This window comes from Heteronotia binoei, chromosome 13 (genome assembly GCF_032191835.1).
Source record: "Heteronotia binoei isolate CCM8104 ecotype False Entrance Well chromosome 13, APGP_CSIRO_Hbin_v1, whole genome shotgun sequence".
Lineage (NCBI taxonomy): Eukaryota > Metazoa > Chordata > Lepidosauria > Squamata > Gekkonidae > Heteronotia > Heteronotia binoei.
Window position 1 is genome coordinate 45,172,149 of NC_083235.1, and position 18,858 is coordinate 45,191,006.

General features: G+C 45.0%; 1 protein-coding gene across 1 annotated transcript in view; it reads right to left on the reverse strand.

The window, feature by feature from the left end:
* The window catches only part of FIGNL2 (fidgetin like 2), a 62,154-nt gene extending 44,677 nt beyond the window's left edge, over positions 1–17,477 (reverse strand). Inside the window, exon 1 of the mRNA XM_060252627.1 lies at positions 17,326–17,477. The gene's annotated coding sequence lies outside the window, so the exon portion shown is untranslated. The remainder of the gene's footprint in view (positions 1–17,325) is intronic.
* Between the last annotated feature and the right edge of the window lie 1,381 nt (positions 17,478–18,858).

Here is an 18,858-nt window from a genome sequence, read left to right on the forward strand (position 1 = left end):
ATGTTTGCCTCAGAAAGAAATCTATTCAAGGTTTAAAGACCTTCTTTGTCTCTAAGAATCTTGATGTGTTATGTTAAGGTTACAAAAAGCATTGTCAGCTCTCTGCAAAACAGCATAGTACTACTGGTGAGGCCATGCTATCCTTCTGCCCCAAACTAGTTTTATCTGTTCTCATCTGTTTCCAGCAGCTGCTCATTAAAGAGATGTCACCTTGCAAGAAGAAAAGATGCAAACTGCCTAAAGCACCACACTCATAATACCTTTTACATACAAGGAATGTGCAGCTTGTTAAGACTTTAACTGGAATTGTTTTATTTTGGCTTTTTAGTCTCCATCTCCACAATCACCTGCATCCCAGAGATCTGGGGAACCATTCTCAGTGTTCAAATTATCAGCAACTTGGGTAAATGTGACAAATGCTCAAATCAACAAAGTCAACCTTCGGGTAAATATTTTCCTATTCCGAATTCTGATACATCTTTCATAGCTAATTCCAAGCCCTGTCCTCAAAACAAAAGCACACTTCTGCTTCTTAGCAATATCATTTTCAGGAGCAGGTCTTCCTTTTACCATCCTAATTATGTCTTTTTTAAGGCTGTGTGAAACCTGTCCCTTTAATTCCTTAACACATGGAATTTACTGCCACAGGAGGTGGTGGCAGCTACAAGCATAGACAGCTTCAAGAGGGGGTTAGATAAACATATGGAGCAGAGGTCCATCAGTGGCTATTAGCCACAGCATATTGTTGGGACTCTCTGCCTGGGGCAGTGATGCTCTGTATTCTTGGTGCTTGGGGGGGGGGGGGGCAGTGGGAGGGCTTCTAGTATCCCGGCCCCACTGATGGACCCCCTGATGGCACCTGGGTTTTTTGGCCACTGTGTGACACAGAGTGTTGGACTGGATGGGCCACTGGCCTGATCCAACATGGATTCTCTTATGTAGAGTATTCTGCTCTGTTTCCCTACATATCTCATGTAGGGCTTATGCAGGATGTCAATGAAAAGTCACTGTAGCAAGCTGGCACCCACTGGTCACAATTTTACTTTAAAAATACTGCTGGTTGCACCACAATTCCCATTCAATTTTGCAACACTACCTCAAACACACAATTTAAGAAGAAAAGTGCAAAGACAAATTTCAAGTACATGTGCTGAGCACAGACTAGCCTGTTAAGCTCCATCTACAGAAGCAAAAAATTATTTTGCTTATTGATGATGTATGCCCAGATGCAGCTGCAGTTGTGTAACTAGTTGCATTAATTATGGGTCAAAATCCACATCTCACTCAAAGTACTGCAGTGCTACCAGGTATTGATGCTAGCATAACATCCATAATTCTGATGCACCTCTATGTTTGCACATTTGTGCCTAGTGTGTACAAGAGTTTGTGCAAGGAGCTGCTTCTTATAGTTCCCTCTACAGAAAGTAAATTGGCAGGAAAAAATTAAGGGAAAGATGGCTGTTCATACTAGCAGGACAGCAATATCTGTCAGAAACTGAAGTTGGTGGATTACTGGGGCATCCTTAATCATCTTGATCTAACCCCTACAGGGACATGGGGATGTGAGCAATAGCAGGATGACCTGGCTTGTATCTCCTGGTTGATATGGCCACAAATAATTGCATTTTGTGCTGCTGATGGAGGAAAGAGTTATATGTCTTGCAGAAATGGCAAACTCAACTCACAACAGGAATCATGCCCAATAGTCTTTAGGCCTATTCCAGCCCCAAGAAATAGATGGCACTTGTTCTAGGAAGAAAAAAGAGGACAAATTTTAACCAGGCTCACTATTACTGCTTTGTAAGCAACATTCAGTGTTTTTTTCCTAGGTGTCAGCCAGGCAATTTACATTGCAACAACAATGAGTTAGGTTTCAGAGCACGAGGAAATGTCATCCACTAATATTCTGGGAAGGAAATTAAATCACAAATCACAATTACATTTTTGCCTTCTTAGACAAGATACTCAAGTTCCAAGGAACTACATGTTTGCTTCTCTCTGTTGTGAAAACTCCATACCATATGGAAAGCATTTATACCAGCAGAATGGCCAATATTTCTTCTTATGATCCTAATATTCAAGAAAATAATGCTCAGAGAGCCAGCATAGTATATCGATTAGCATTTCAGATTGGAAAGTGGGAAACCCAAGTTCAAATCACTGCTCTGCCATAGAAGCTTACTGGGTGGCCTTGGTCCTGTCACTTTCCCTCAGCCTAACCTACCTGTCAGGGTTGTTGTGAAGACAAAATAATGGAGGGAGAACAACAGAGTAAGCCACTCTGGGTCTCTACTCGCGGGAAAAGCAGGGTAAATGTAAATAAATTCCTTTTCCATTCACTGAATTCAAAATGCATGCCATTCAACACAACATGTCCAATGCCATATCTCCCCTCAGTAAAATCTTAGTGGGGACTGTGTATGCTACAGTTCTGCAGAAGTATAGATAATCTATGGGTAATGAGCCAGCCCATATTTCAGTTTCTTCAGAATTTCAATTAGCTCTCATTTAAGAACGGCAACATCTTTTGTTCTTGTGTGTTTTTAATAGTGTCATGCAAGTGGTTGACCAGGAGCAGGCAACTGGAACAAGCACAAAAATGTCCCACCCAAGCTGTGACTCTCAAGAAGACACATCACCTTCCAAGCACTCAACCTCCCTAACCTCCTCTACACTGATCGGGTTAGCGGTGCATCACCCCTGGCCCTTTAATTACACATCTCTGCAGCCATTAATCCTGGTGCCATCAATTACTGGAGCTTTATCCCATTCACTAAAAAAAGCATTAAGGATCTAGCAAGCAGTCAAGTACTTCTTTGCTCTGCCTGTCAATTACAGGGCATCCTGCGCTTCTCAGACCTATGTTGCTATGCACATGAGAGTGCTCAGTCTCTCTTTCACACACACTGAGTCATTCCATTATTATTTCCCTTATGCCTTTAGCCCAGTCTGTTTTAACAGCACATCATACTCCAAAGGTCATTTGATCTATGCTGTCCTGACACCAAGGTAGGCACTAAAAGAATACAATGAGATACAGAATATCCTGACACTAGCTTTTATTTTTAAAAAAACTTTTAAAAACAGGAGCATTATTTCTGAACTTTAAAAAATCCACAAACAGACCCACACATTTGAAAGAAATAAGTTCTATGGCCAATGCAAAATGCCCCTTATGAAACAGCACACCCCAAAATATGCCAGCACATTCACAGAACAAATTTGAACACTTACATCTTTCCAAGCACCACTGACTTCAATGGGATTAAGAAGGGTGTAAACTCTGTTTAGGGGTTATCCTGTGGAGGGTCATAATCATGACTCAGATGCCATCCATTAAAATCAATGTTGGTTTTGCCACAGATTTGTGTGGGAGGCAAATTAAGTGTAAATATGAACAAACTGGGTGCAATAATCCTGACTTCTGTATGCCACTCATTTCCCACTTTTTCTCCCATCCCTCCCACTATGTATAAGAAGTGAGGGGGCAAAGTGAAGGAAACACATAATGTTCCCTGATGTCACTGCAGAACAAGAAGGAAGAAACATCATCCAAACAAGCCCACTAACTCTACATGTTTTTCTTTGTTTAATTATTATCCATACCAAGAATCTCAGCTCTCTTTTCCTTCTTTTTAAAAAATTATTTTTAAGAGTACATTTCTAGCTCTCCCATGCGGAAAATTCTGGAAATCTTAGAAGCATGTTCAGGCATATATTGTGTTACACATCATGAGGGAATAAAACCTCATTTGAATAACACTCCATTAACAGATGCTAATCTTCAAAATATCCCGTTCTTACATGACATCAAAAAGTGAAATTATTTAATCACATTTAACAGGGCACCCAAACAGCCACAAAGCTGGATTTTGGTGACGCAAGGAGATGACACTCTGGAGGACTTAAATTTGGTTCGTGGCAAGACGAACCAAACTTCTGAGAAAAGGTGATGAAGTATTCCTGGGGAGAAAAATCAGCATGGCTCTATCTACACTTTTTCCCCTTAAAAAAATAAAAATCAACCACAATATTTCTACATGAAGTATTTCCTGTCCCACTCTCCCTCCTATGCAGGGCAGTCATTTATTACTACCAAGTTTGGCCAGACTACTGTCACAAGGATCACTGCAGAGAAGTGCCCTTTGTCCAAGGAGGAAGAAACCATAGTTAAATTATGGTTCAAAGTGTTCTTTTTCTCAAAGACCATGAGAGAATTGGTTTTGTTTGCAGAAGCTGTGAGGGGAGAGAAGGAAAGGAAAACAGCAACATGGGGCAGTGACAGAGGCAAATTCTGTGACCAAATAACAGTATAACAGGTTTTTAAAAATACTTAGCTGTATAGCTCCAAATCCAAACTACAGTAGTGTAATACCTTTATAAGGAGCAAGTAAAAGTCATAAAATAATGAGCAAGTTTCGGAGTATCACAGGAGATTCAGTGTTTAACAAAAAAGGGGGGGGGGGATAAAAGGCAAGGCATTGGTGGTAAAAGGCATGTTGGAGATCACTCCACAATATGAGACTGCCTTAAGATGGAGATGTACTCTTTGCAGTTTACAAAAACTAACTTAATTAATATGCAAAGAATCTTGGGTTTCACCAAAGCATATTGTGGGAAAGAACCTATGGCCCTTCTCCCTATGAAAATAAATAAATAAATACAATAAAAAGGCCAAAAGTTATTCAAAATCTACAGCAGTCAAAACACACAGCCCCTTAAGGTGGAGTGTATAAACAAAGACATGGTATCCTTCCTTTGACCAGGATGAAAATATGATTTTAAGTGATGCACCAGCAATATATATTTAGTTTATTTACTTAAGGAAACAGCTTTTTTTTTAGAGCAAGAAAGACAATGTTTAATTGGCAATATTCTGTGATCTAGAAAGCAATGCAGTCAATGTCCATAGGAGGGACCTGAAAGGGGCAATAAAGATCAGCTTGTGTTGATAAAAGACTACCAGGTCCTGTACTGTTGGAGGACAACACACCCAAACTGCCTGTTCCATCTAAGTCACCCATACTGCAGGGGATAAGACTAGGAAGTGTGTACAGTTCTGGCCAGCCAGTCTCAGGAAGGAAATCAGAAAGCTAGCAAAGGTACACAAAAAAGGCAACCAAAATCATCAAGAGACTGGAGCGTTTTCCTTCCCTGCAGGGCAACTGCACTGGGGCTTTTTAATTTACAAAAACCTTAACTACACTGAGTACATGATAGAAAGCAATATTATGAAAGGTATAGAGAATCAAATCTCCCTTTCCCATGATATCTGAATTTGGGGATCACCCAATGACATTGGTCAATAGGAGAATAAAAGGAAATACTTTTTCATAAACCACCTATATGTAATTTATCATCACAGGATGCGGTGGTGGACACTAGAGATTTTAAAACTGGATTAGACAATTTGTGGGGGATACAACAATTAATGATTGCTAATGAGAGGTGGAACCTCCACTGTCATGAGGCTGTATAATCTGAGCACCAGATACTGGTAGCAAACAACAGAAGAAAGCAGTTTCTTCAGCTTCCACAGGCACTTTGCAGGCTACTGAGAGACTGCTGGACTAGATGGATTAGATTTGGTTCAGATTAGATATGTTCTTCACATATTAGATCTATTAAGAGAACCCTGAAGATGTAAATTGCCACAGCTGATTGGTGCAGAAAGTTACTGCTAGGTTCACTGTAGAGATTATAATACCAAATTCAGTAAGAAGATAACCTACTGGGTTGTCTTTGGCTGATAAAGTATTCTTGCTCAAACCTTACTTACAGAAACTAGTCCACATTTATTTATTTACTTCATTTATACCCCACTTTTATCCCCGATTGATACCCAAAGTAGCTTAAATTGTTATCACTTCAATTTTATTCTCATAACAATCCTTTCAGATAGGTGAGGCTGAGAGTATGTGACTGGCACAAAATCAGGGCTTTTTTGTAGCAGGAACTCCTTTGCATATTAGGCCACACACCCCCAATGTAGCCAATCTTCTTGGAGCTTACAGTAGGCCCTGTACTTATAGCCCTGTAAGCTCTTGGAGGATCGGCTACATCAGGGGTATGTGACCTAATATGCAAAGGAGTTCCTGCTATTAAAAAAAGCCCTCTACAAAATCACCATGACAGTGGGGATTCGAACCTGGGCCTCTCCCAGATCATTGCCTAACACTCTAACTACTATACCACACTGGCTTTCTCAGTCTCAGGAAGACACTTAACCTACTTTGTAAGTAAGTAAGTAAGTAAAATTTTATTTGTATCCCGCCCTCCCCGCTTAGGCAGGCTCAGGGCGGCTAACAACATTTCATACATATACAGTAATAAATATAAAACTTTGTACTTATCCATCACATCAAAATCTTTCATTAAAACATTTCTGGCCAAGAAAGATGACATGGTGAATTATGGGGCCACCTTTTTAATGCACCTCACTAGAACCTTAGAATTTAACACATCCATGTTGGCAGTTCCTAGTACAAAGTTGGAGCCCAGTAGCACCTTTAAGACCAATGAAGTTTTATTGAGAATATAAACTTTCATGTGCTAAACTTACATTCTCAATTAAACTTTGTTGGTCTTAAAGGTGCTACTGGAACTTTGTGCTGTTGCTTCAGATGAAAATGGCTGCCCACCTGGATCTGTCCCTATTCCAGTTAAATCACCTCTATGTCAAAACTCCTATAAACTGCAGATCCACTCCAGGTAAATTACACCCACCACAAGGTGGCCTTCAGTCTCAGGATCTTATGTAACTGTTCCCAGTTCTGGTGCCGATTTTAAAATGATAGCACAAAAGTCATAGGTGGTGGCATATGATGACCAATGTAAAGTAAAGTAAGTAAAGTAAAATTTTATTTGTATCCCGCCCTCCCCCGCCAAGCAGGCTCAGGGCGGCTAACAACAGGAAAAAACAACAACAATACATTAACAAACCACTGCATTAATAAACATTAGATTAGCCTTAAAAACCAGTTAATACATTAATTAAAACCATTATTAATCTAATTACATTAAATTAAGTTACATTAGTTAAACCTAATTGTATTATTGTCACTGACGCTATATCTGTCAGTTGGTATCGATGGCAAATATTTCTTTGTTGTGCACTTGTAATTCAGCTATTTGGAAACGCCAGTTTAAAAAGGGTGGTCTTGCAGGCCCTGCGGAATTGATCGAGGTTCCGCAGGGCCTGCACCTCCTCTGGGAGCTGGTTCCAAAGATATGGGGCCGTGGAAGAAAAGGCCCGTGTGCGGGTGTTTTGGAGTTTGATTTCTTTTGGCCCAGGGGTAGTCAATCTGTTTTTTCCTACTGACCTCAATGCTCTCTGGGGCTCGTACGGGGAGAGACGGTCCTTCAGGTAGGCTGGTCCTCAGCCATATAGGGCTTTAAAGGTAATGACCAGCACTTTGTACTGGACCCGGTATACAATCGGTAGCCAGTGCAGTTCACGTAGCCCCAGCCGTATATGTTCCCATCTTGGGAGACCAAGCAACAGTCTGGCCGCCGCGTTCTGCACTAGTTGTAACTTCCGGGTCCAGCACAGAGGCAGCCCTATGTAGAGGGCGTTACAGTATTTATTTATTTATTCCGGGATTTATATCCCGCCCTTCCCACGAGTGGCTCAGGGTGGCTTACAACAAACAATAAAACAATAAAAGTCCAATCTTGAGGTGACCGTCGCATGGATCACCATTGCTAGGTCCTGACGCTCTAGGAAAGGGGCCAACTGCCTCGCCCGCTTCAGATGGAAAAATGCCGACTTGGCAGTGGCTGTTATCTGGGCCTCCATTGATAATGAAGGCTCCAGTAAAACACCCAGACTCTTCACCTGCTGCGCCGTCTTTAGTGGCGCACCGTCGAAGGTCGGGAGAGATATTTCCTTCCCCAGAGTGCCACGACCCACATAGAGAACCTCTGTCTTCGCTGGGTTTAACTTCAGCCCACTCAGCCTAAGCCACGTTGCAACAGCCTGTAAGGCCCGGTCCAGGTTCCCCGGGGCGGAGGCGGGCCGGCCGTCCATTAGCAGATAGAGCTGGGTGTCATCTGCATATTGATGACAACCCAGCCCAAACCTCCGGGCAATCTGGGCAAGGGGGCGCATGTAGATGTTAAATAACATCGGGGAGAGAACTGCTCCCTGAGGCACCCCACAGTCTAGTGTGCGCCTCTGGGATCGTTCACCCCCAATCGCCACCCTTTGTCCCCGACCCATGAGAAAGGAGGAGAGCCATTGTAAAGCCAACCCCCTAACCCCTATGTCGGCGAGGCGGTGGATCAGTAGCCGATGGTCGACCGTATCAAATGCAGCCGACAGATCTAGTAACATCAGCACCGCTACACCGCCTCGGTCCAGTTGCCGTTGGAGGTCATCCACCAAGGCGACCAGGACCGTCTCCGTCCCGTGGCCCGGCCGAAAACTGGACTGGCACGAGTCTAGGACAGAAGCGTCATCTAGAAATCTCTGTAGCTGCAGCGCCACTGCCCTCTCGATAATTTTACCTAAAAATGGTAAGTTAGACACCGGTCGGTAGTTTGCCAATTCGGCCGGGTCTGCTGTAGATTTTTTCAAGAGGGGGCGGACCAAGGCCTCTTTCAAAGGTGTTGGAAAACGCCCCTCTAAGAGGGATCTATTTATGATGTCACGTAAAGGACATCTAAGCTCCCTCTGGCAAGATTTAATCAGCCAAGAGGGGCAAGGGTCCAGATCGCATGTTGTTGGGCGAGCAGCAGAGAGAATTCCATCGACTTCCTCCAGGCTGAGTGGGTCGAAGTGGTCCAGCTTTAAATCAGAAGACAGGCGCGGAGCCTCAATTTCACTTACTGTATCTAATCTGATAGGCAAGTCTTGGCGGAGTGACGAGATTTTATCTGCAAAATATTTCGCAAATGCCTCACAGCCTATTTCTAATTCTCTAACATTTGGTTTGCCTTGTGGCAATGTTATAAGGTCCCCAATTATCCTAAACAATTGTGCTGGGCGCGAATTTGCAGATGCAATCTTGGCTGCAAAGTATTCTTTCTTTGCAGCCTTGACTGCCATCTCATATGACTTCATAAACGTTCTATAGGATGCTCTCGTCACTTCGTCTTGAGTATGCCTCCACCGCCTCTCTAGTCGTCTGAGCCCTTGTTTCAGCTGGCGCAACTCCAAGGTGTACCATGGTGCCAGCCTCACACGAGGGCGCAGAGGGCACCGGGGTGCAATTTTGTCGATAGCCCTGGATAGCTGGCCTTGCCAGACTTCCACCAGGTCATCGAGGGAATTGCCAGTGGGCCAGGGATCCCTCAGGGCCGTTTGGAACCGTTCCGGGTCCATCAGGCCCCGGGGGCGAGCCAAAATAGGCTCTCCGCCCATACAGGGCTGGGGCGACATCTCCATACGGGCCATACGGTTCCCTCTAAGCTGAGTTAGTATGAGCTAGCTCACAATTTTTTAGCCTCCAGCTCGCACATTTTTGTCTCAGCTCAGCTCAGGAAAAATGGCCCTTGAGCAACCTAATTTATGCAGTAGCTCACAACTTTAATGCCAGTAGCTCACAAAGTAGAATTTTTGCTCACAAGACTCCACATCTTAGAGGGAACATTAATGGTGATGATGATGACAAAGAAGACGAAATTGGATTTATATTCCGCCCTCCACTCAAGAGTCTCAGAGCGGCTCACAATCTTCTTTATCTTCCTCCCCCACAACAAACACTCTGTGAGGTGGGTGGGGCTGAGAGGGCTCTCACAGCAGCTACCCTTTCAAGGACAAGCTCTGTGATAACTATGGCTGACTCAAGGCCATTCCAGCAGGTGCATGTGGAGGAGTGGGGAATCAAACCCGGTTTTCCCAGATAAGAGTTGGCACACTTAGCCACTACACCAAACTGGCTCTCTGTACAGCCATCACAAGGCAAGCAAAAAAGTGGGCTACATCACCACACCAGCTGGAAAACAAAGAACAGACACTAAATAGTTGTATCTAGCAGTGAGAGCAAGAAAATCTTAGGGTAAGATATGGTGGCTGGACCAAACCCAGATAATATCAGATACCATATAGAAATCATAAGAGAAAAGAACTAGGCTGTTTATAAAAGTATATAATCATTGAGGAAACACCAAAAGTGTGGAACAACTGGCTGCCAAGAGCCACAGGTGGCTCTTGATTAGTTAAGGAAAGTAATAAGTACACACTGCCCTACATGGAACCTTTGGTGCATCTCACAGCACAAGCAAGTCCAGACGATAGAGCATTCCCAGAGTGTACTAAGGGCTAGTGCTCTGCCTACCCTGAGACCAATGTTGCATTTGGATGTCACAATAAACCACAATTTAATCAAACCCTAGCTAATTTCAGGCAGTCCAACAAACCAGGGTTGATCAGTTTGTACCCAGCCCAGATTTCAAAATAAGGAGAGTTGATATATCCAGTTTGTACTAATTACTGTTTATTATTATTGGGAGTTAAATAGCACCCCTACTTGCAGTCACCTGGGCACAGAAACTGCTGCATCTGCAAGATGTCCTCCCTTATAACAAACATTTATGCACAAACTGGGATTTGCAACTGGACAAGATTATCACAATGTATGAATGTAGCCTAAATTTGTGAAAGTACCAAGTTTCCCTCTGCTCAATAGCTAATCTTTAGTGGGAAGTGGGCATACAAGGTCCACTCCTATCCAGGAATTACTGAAAAAAGACCCCATTTCTCTCAGTCATAAGTAGCTGAATATCCCCCTTTTCTAGTCAGAATAACATTAGATGGAACAGGCAGCTTGGATGAGTTGTTCTTGGTCAGTATAGGATTGTAGAACAATCACTCTTATTCCTCAAACAGGAAAACAGTCCCACAATTTTTGAGATTTAGTGGCTGGGAAATAAGTGAGAAGAGACAGATTCGTAAGCAGTATCATGCACTGCATTGCATGGGTCCCCATTTCTCACAGGGACTCTCAAGGTGGTGGAGGTGGGAGAAAATATAGCGTTAAGCCTCTAATGAAGGGATGCATCAGAACTGTTATGTCAAAGAGACACGGTGAAGTTCTCTTCCAAAAGGTATTCCAGATAAGTAAGGTAGAACAGAAAGTCACATGAGTGGAAGACAGTGCTGAGAATCCAGGGAAAGTTTCACAGAGGCAGAGCAAAGAACAGCTCCAATGGCAACTGTGCATAAGACAACTGGACAGAAGAAGCCTGCTAACAGGAAGGAGAAGTCTGTAACACAGATACAGGAAAATGCAGGAGACAATCACAGTGGGGGAATGTGTAGGTAAAATAACTTAAACCAGTAATCTCACACCTGCCCCTCTCAAGAAGTTCTGACCATGACAGCAAGCAATGTGCTTAGATTCTCTGGGCTAGCCCTCACCATTTAGTAAGAAGAGACATCTCCAAACTATAGAAAGTAATCAGCATTCCACCACATGCTCTCTTAAGTGAAACAAAACTAGTCAAACTACCTTGTTGCTTGCTCTGAATCTATGGTCTCCCTGAGTCAATGTAATATAGCATTTTCATCTGCTTAAGTAGGTGGCAAATTCATCACAGCAGACAGAGCTTAGCTCTGGGTGAAAACAGCCTGCATTTACCAGGCTCTTCACCATGCAGAATAACTCTGGCAAATGACACTTTGCAGATGCTGTGCCAGTACAGAGAACAGTTTCAATTGCTGCTGCTGTCACAGCTCAGTCTGGTGTAAGAAGGGGATTTTTGCCATAATCAACTGCCTCTGAGTCAAATCAAGCCACACTTGCACCAGAGCTAACCTTCTTGCTTCAGGAGCATTGGATCATTCATTAGCCCATGGAGACCAGAGTGACTTCAGCTATAAGACAGGACACCATCCAGGATGCAGTGAAGATATGCTGACCACAGAGAAGCCTCTGAAAATGTAGTCATGGGTCTATCCACATGCAGCATAAAGAACATGCTCCCTGCCCAACTCTGACAGAGTGTGAAAGAACTCAAGGAGAAAACTCATCTATGGGGCACCTGGTGAATTTTACATACAAGCCACACACAGGCAAGTAGCAGTTTAGGGGAGAAGAGGGTTTACTCCTAGGAGCAGGAAATGAATGTAAAGAAGCCCATGAGTGCAAGGGAGAAGCATCTTGCTGGAAGAACAGGGCTACTGGCCATGTGCAATGCACCTATGCACTAGAATTAAGAAACTGAAGGAAAGAAAAGGACAGGGGAGACAGCTTGGTCAAAACATTCATGTGAGTTAAGCTCAAACCCTTTCTCTAGGACAAATTACACAAATGCATGTGGAAAACCACACCAAATCATTCTTTGTCCATTTCATGGTTCTAAAGTTTTTGTTTTGAACTGTAGTGATTAGCACCATACCAGGGAGGATTTCAGCAAATGCAAGTGAGGCATGATTTTGGTCAATTCTTCCTTCCTCAGGGGATCTTGGGGGTCCCCTGGCCCCCTGGATAGGCTTTTGGAAAGTATCCTGGACTACAGTTGCAGGACAGGTGATGGAAATCTACTCTGTAGACAGAAATCCCTTCTGTCGATAGAAATTTTCCACAGGGCCCAAGCTAGTATCCTCAAATGTGGCCACACACTACATTTGTATAATGGCAGTGTGTTACTTGCTCTTTTATTTTCCTTTCCTAATAATTCCAAACACTGGTTATTTTTTTTTTCAAAAACAGAGCATGCTGATTTGAACTTTTCTGCATGTTGTCCACTCTAATCCCAAAATTTTGGATAGATTGTGCCAAGTTATAACCTGCCCACAAAATCTGTGGAATTAGGTTTTTCATTTGATTTGATTAGGAATGTTTCCTATATTCCCTAGCACAGTGAACAATATAATAATGATATAGGAGAGTCACCAAACCCTCCACCTCCAGGGAGGCCCAGATATTGTCTAAACCAAATCCCCTCCCCACAAAAAAGTTTTGTTCTGAGTTGTTTTCAAGTAGAAAACATAGCATCAATAAGTTAAAATTACTGTTGTTGCCATGATTTTTTCCCTAGGACTAACTGAACATTTTAACAAGCTAATTCCTTCCTAACCAACTCCACATGACAAGCTTAGAAGCAGAAACCTTAAAAGAAATGTTTCCAATGGGAGCAAGGGAGGTTGGACAAGCACAACCAGAAAGAAAACAGTTTTGTGTCTCTAACAGCATCCTGGCCAAACTGGCTCTACAGGCAACTCTCTGTTGCCTCAAATTGAAGATGCTATTATTAAAAAATACCAACTCTAGAGACTTGTCAGGGAGGTGTGGAGAAGGGGACAGAAAGCGGAGCGCCTCTCAGATAAGCAATTGTTAACATGATCCATATGGTACACAAGTTGCCTCTCTGTTTAACCAAAATGATAATGGCAAAAGGAAAGAATGCACGGGAAGGGGAGGGTGGGGGGTTCCTAAGAGAGAATGGAAGCCAGGACAAAGCCTGCTAGCTAAAGCGTTCCCTGGAGCTGAGTTAAAAGGAAACTCATTGTGAAAGAAGCTGCAGCTTTCTGCTTCTTTGCAGCTTAAGCGGCAAAACTGCACCCACCCCCCACTCCCCCAGCACGTCCAAAATGCAAAGCCCCCAAAACCAAGTCCCTGCCACCATCACACACTCACAGGAGCATTTTAAAGGAAATTCTAACAAGAAGCCTTGTTTAAAGGATACCAGCCAGAGAAAATTATTGTAATGCATGTAACCCATCAGCTGTACATTTTAACTGTAGTAATGCACTGTTCCAAACAGGGGCGCAAAAGAATCTTCTTCTTTTTTTCTTTTTGCCTTCAAGGATTCCCCTGAAAAGAGAGAAAGCCTGCCTGTCCAGGGAACTCCTTTTCAAGGATACAATACAGTATCTGTCACGGATTCCCTCCAGAGAGCAGAGAGAGAAAGTGTAAACATGCTCATGGCTAACTAAAAAGAACTGGGGCCAAATGTTTAACTGAATAAGCACACTGTATCTCTTATAACCATCCTGGAGCATTGCTGAATTCAAAGAAAGACTGATAAAGCAAAAATATGACTGTTTACACCTTTGGTAACAGTTTTTAAAAAATGCTTTGAGAACTATGAAAACTCTACAAGAAACTCTGGCTTTCTTCAGCATCAAAACATAAAACGAACCTCTTTATCATTTTAGGTTGTTGTGGGAGGTTTTTGAAGGAAAGTATCCGCTATCCCAATATAGCTACCTCTCTACTACAAAAATTAACTCACAGATAAATTCCCCTGAGATCAATGGGACTTACTCCCAAGAAAGGGGTATAGAGCAGGGGTGGCCAACAGTAGCTCTCCAGATGTTTTTTGCCTACAACTCCCATCAGTCCCAGCCAGCATGGCCAATGGCTCGGCCTGATGGGAGTTGTAGGCAAAAAACATCTGGAGAGCTACTGTTGGCCATCCCTGGTATAGAGGATTGCAGACCTAATTGTGTCCAGTTCTTTTACTTGGGGATGGGGGGTGTCACTGAACCAAAATCCACAAGTTAAAGATTTTTAACACCATTTACAGCCTTAACTCCAATCTATATTTTTACAAATTCACCAGTTACATATAAATACATTTATCACCACAGCCTAAGCATAGATGTCTATTGTATGACTGAAGGAAACAGAGCCTAACTTCCATAAACTGATAAAGTTGCTAGCTCTCTTTGTCAGAATGAAAGAAACTATTCACTCATTCTCTACTATACTCAGTCTCAAAAATAAACAAGTGTGACCTTAACTCGCATCCCCACCAACTTAAGCTGGCCCCACCAATTAATCCACTAAACCTTCTGTTGATTAATCTTCCAGTTAACCCACTTTTATGGGGTCCCATTTTTATCTTTCCGGTAGCTGAAAGACATCAAAAGGAGACTTCATCCCTTGGACTTTTTTGCCTGCAAATCTAGCTAAAGCAATTTGGAAACCCAAATGCCAATCTATTAAAAACAAGCAATGTCAAAAGATACTTTCACATTAGTACCGTTGGTGGAAAGAAATTTCCAAGGTGACTGCAAAAGAGAAGGAGGCAGGATCTCAAGCATTCTATTCAGACACCTCAATCTCAAGAGTGATACAGTCTTGCATTACATTCTGCATATGCACGTGTATGTACATTTTTTAAAAAATGAAACAATCATCTCCTGTATCTAGTGATGAAGACACAGGAGAGTTGTTCTTTGCACACTGGCTGTGAAGATGAGATGACTTTCTCTCAGTACACATCTGCATGTTAAACAGAAACAATGCCTGGGCTTTAAACACACAGTTCTACAAGCCAGAGGCTGTGTTCTGAGCTCAAACTATCCCAGACCTTCCAGGGAGCAACCAGGAGGAGAAAACAAAACAGTGACGAGTCTATGTGCTGAAGGGAGCTGAATGCTGCATAAAGCAGAAAACAGACGCGCCTTCCACCCAACCTGTCCAGAATTTAACATTGGCAGCACTACTGAGATCATCGACCTGACCTAACACAGCTCAATGTAAGTCTCTTAGAGAAATCAAGCTCTTCAGTGATTTCCTACTGAAGTGCACCTTTTTGGACAGTGCGCTGTTTTGATAGAAGGTGCAGGAGAGAGAGAGAGCTTCTTAGGCAACCAGAGCTAATCACTGTCATTGTTCTGAAAGCCACCTCCTTATGGCTCATGAGCTTGTTGTGCTCATCGCCAAGAAAAATGTAACAATACAGAACAGGTAGCACAGCATCCCGTGCAAGATTCCAGCTATAGTTCTGCTGTGGCAACAGTGCATTCAGGACCAGCCTAGAAACAACCCACCCCTTCTGCTTGCTGCAATGTCAATACTTGGTGATCACAAGAGTGTCCAGCGAACTGGCATTTGACTGCACATGGGTCAGAAGGGCTCAAGCTTGCCTTTAGGGATTCCAGATTCTCTACACAGATCACCTGTCTGGCAGCCTGCTCAACACCTGCACAGGCCTTGTCGGCTGAGGCCGGTAAATCTCTCTTCAGCCCAACTCCCCACTTCTCTCTCCTGCCCCAACCTTCGTATCCGCCTCCGGTTGCACCGCGAGAGTGTGCAAAATAATGTCATGGATGATGAGAGCGACACAGGCTGAGCCTGACATCGTTTGAATCCCCTCTGCCCGGTGCTCCAATGCAAGTTGAGCTAACTGACAGCCAACTAACCCCACACAACCCGAGGAGATTTGCAGAAGCAATCAATAGGAAACGCATGCGCGGTGAGGGAGGCTCCCACTTTCAACTCCCCCCCCCCCTCACGCGAGCAAGATAGAGACCCCGGGCAGTGGCAAAGAAAAAGGGACCCGCCACTGCCACGCTGAATCAAAATTCCTCCAGAGATGGCTGCTTCTCTCGCCCCAGGGGTCACTGCAGACGCAGCATCCAAACAAAGGGCGCGGGTTTTTCTGCGGCCCCCAAACACACCCGCGTTCGGCTCCTGTTCGCCAACCGCTGTGCAAGTCGGAACGGCACAAACACGCACATACAGAACCGGGTCAGATTTTCTGCTTCGCCCCCCCCCCCACCCCAGGAGAGAATGCAGCTACATCTGCACTAGTGAAGAGTCCCTCCCTCCCTGCACCATCCTATAACTTGCATATTTCTTTCGGAGCTTTTCCCCCTTTAGGCAACCTCCTCTTGCAGGCACCTCAACTCACCGTACACCTCCCCGTGGGACGCCACACTCCCTGAGCCCCGGCCGTGCCATTCGGCTGGCCTCCAGCCTCTGCAACCTTTGCTCTTGTGTGCAAAAGACCCGACGGCCCCCCCTCCCTCCCGAAAGGCCTCAACCCCAAATACTGACTATGCCCCCCCCCCGCCAAACATCTCCCCCCTTCCTCCTCCCTGCACTAAATACAGCATGAGCAGCATTTCGAAAATCAGGGCTAATGAGGAGGTGCCCCCAGGGGGGCTTCCAGCGGGTTGCAGTAGAGACAGCCCCACAAAATAGCGGTTGGGCTTTCAATTAAGAAGATTTGAGCAACCCTGTCAGAGAGAGAGCGAGAGAGAGAGAGAGAGAGAGAGTCCCCTCCCCGCCCGCCCGCCCGCTCCCGTGCAGCGCCACATAACCAGCTTTGTCCGCCTTCCTCCCTCCGCAATTCAGCCCTCCAGCCCCAGACAGAGCTCTGCAAGGGGAAAGTCCCGCAAGTTCCTCCCTCCATCAGCCCGGAGGACCTCGACCCCTGGGCGCCCCCGCAACCCGGCCAACCCCCTTCCCCGCTGGATGCACCCTCCAGCAACCCTCCGCCCCCGGCCAACGGCCCGCGCCCCAGCCAGGGACTCTTCGGGCCACCCGCTGGGGTGAGGGAAACAACAAGCGCCCTTCTTCCCCTCGGCCCCTCCCAAGCCCCAAAGGTCCGCTCTAGAGTTGCGCTCGGCCGCCGCGCACTCACCTACTCATCCCTGCTTGTCCCTAGCGGAACCCGGCGCAGCCACATCGTCCGCGTGGCCCGGGCGTGGCGGCGGGCGCGGGGGAGCTGCGGCTGGCGGCTGGACTGGGCATCCTCCTACCGCCGCCCGGCCGGGACAAGGCAGAGCCGGAGCTGGGGCTCCTACCCTCGGGCCTCTTCAGGCAGCTGAGCTGAAGGCTCTGCCGCGCCTCCGCTCGCCTTCCCCGCGGACCCTCCCCCTGGGTCGATGCGCCCTGCCCACCTTCCCTCCCCTGCGCCCCGGCCCAGGCCCCGCCTCTCGTCAGCCAAGCCCCCCGCCCCTGCTCGCCGCTCGGCGGGTCAGAGCCAAGACTAGACGCACACCGAATGTTTTCCAAAGGCGAGCCGAAAGACGTATCCTCCCCCACCCCTCGGTAACTGTATCTGTCCCACCCGTGGAAACTGCTTCTCATAACTTGATGGTGCACGTTCGCACGCCCACTTTGTATTGTTACAAGTGCCAGTCGCAAAGTGGACCCAATTGCCTTCTCCTCGCAAATAAGCAGGCATTGAAAGCATAGGGAACAAACAACGCGCCCTTCTTAACCACCTCGAGGGTGAGTACAAAAGGGCGGTCAAAGTCTATTAAAAGGGTAATTAACTGCTTCAAGTGATTTTTTTTTTTTCAGTGAATGGCTTGAGGACAGAGGTAGAAGTGGATAAGGGACAGGCAAGCATCTTCTCTCACTGTTTTCCCACAAGATCAAGCACAGTTTCTCCTCATTGTTACTTTTGGGTGGGAAACTGTTTGTCTCCATGTCTGGAAATCCGTCCTTACAGTGGCTTTCATTCTCTCACCCTCTTTTATACAATATCCTCTCTCAGAACAAACTTTCTGTCACCCATAATTCATGGTGACACAAGATCCAATCAAGCAATGAAACTGTAGAGGGGGTAGTGTAACTGTGGACTGCCCATGTGGAACTATAAATTGAAGTGTTTCTATGGATAGAAAAATCCTTCACATAAAAAAACCCACCATTACAGAAAGGATTTAGCCTAGCTTTCTCTTTATAAAGTGATTTTATGTGCATCCTTTTTAATGGAAGCCAACTGAAATATGCAAAACACCCTCTTGCTACCTGAGTAGTCTCATTGAATCAATGCTCACAAATGTGTTATATAGTACTCAAAGATATGTATTTTGTATAGATAGTAATAAATTAATAACAACCACATTAACAACTATGTGTGTGTGTAAAGTGCCATCAAGTCACAGCTGACTTATGGCGACCCCAACAAGGGGCTTCCAAAGGCCAGTGAGAAGCAGAGGTGGTTTGCCAATGCCTTCCTCTGGAGAGGCCTCCTTGGTGGTCTCCCAAGTACCACCCTGCCTAGCTGCTGAGATCTGATTAAATCAGACTATACCATGCTGCCTTTCCCCTCCCCCAGTGTAAGAGCAAGGATGGTGTAGCAGTTAAGAGGAGTGGAGTCTAATCTGGAGAACCGAGTTGGATTCTCCGCTTCTCCACATGAAGCCTGTTGGGTGACCTTGGG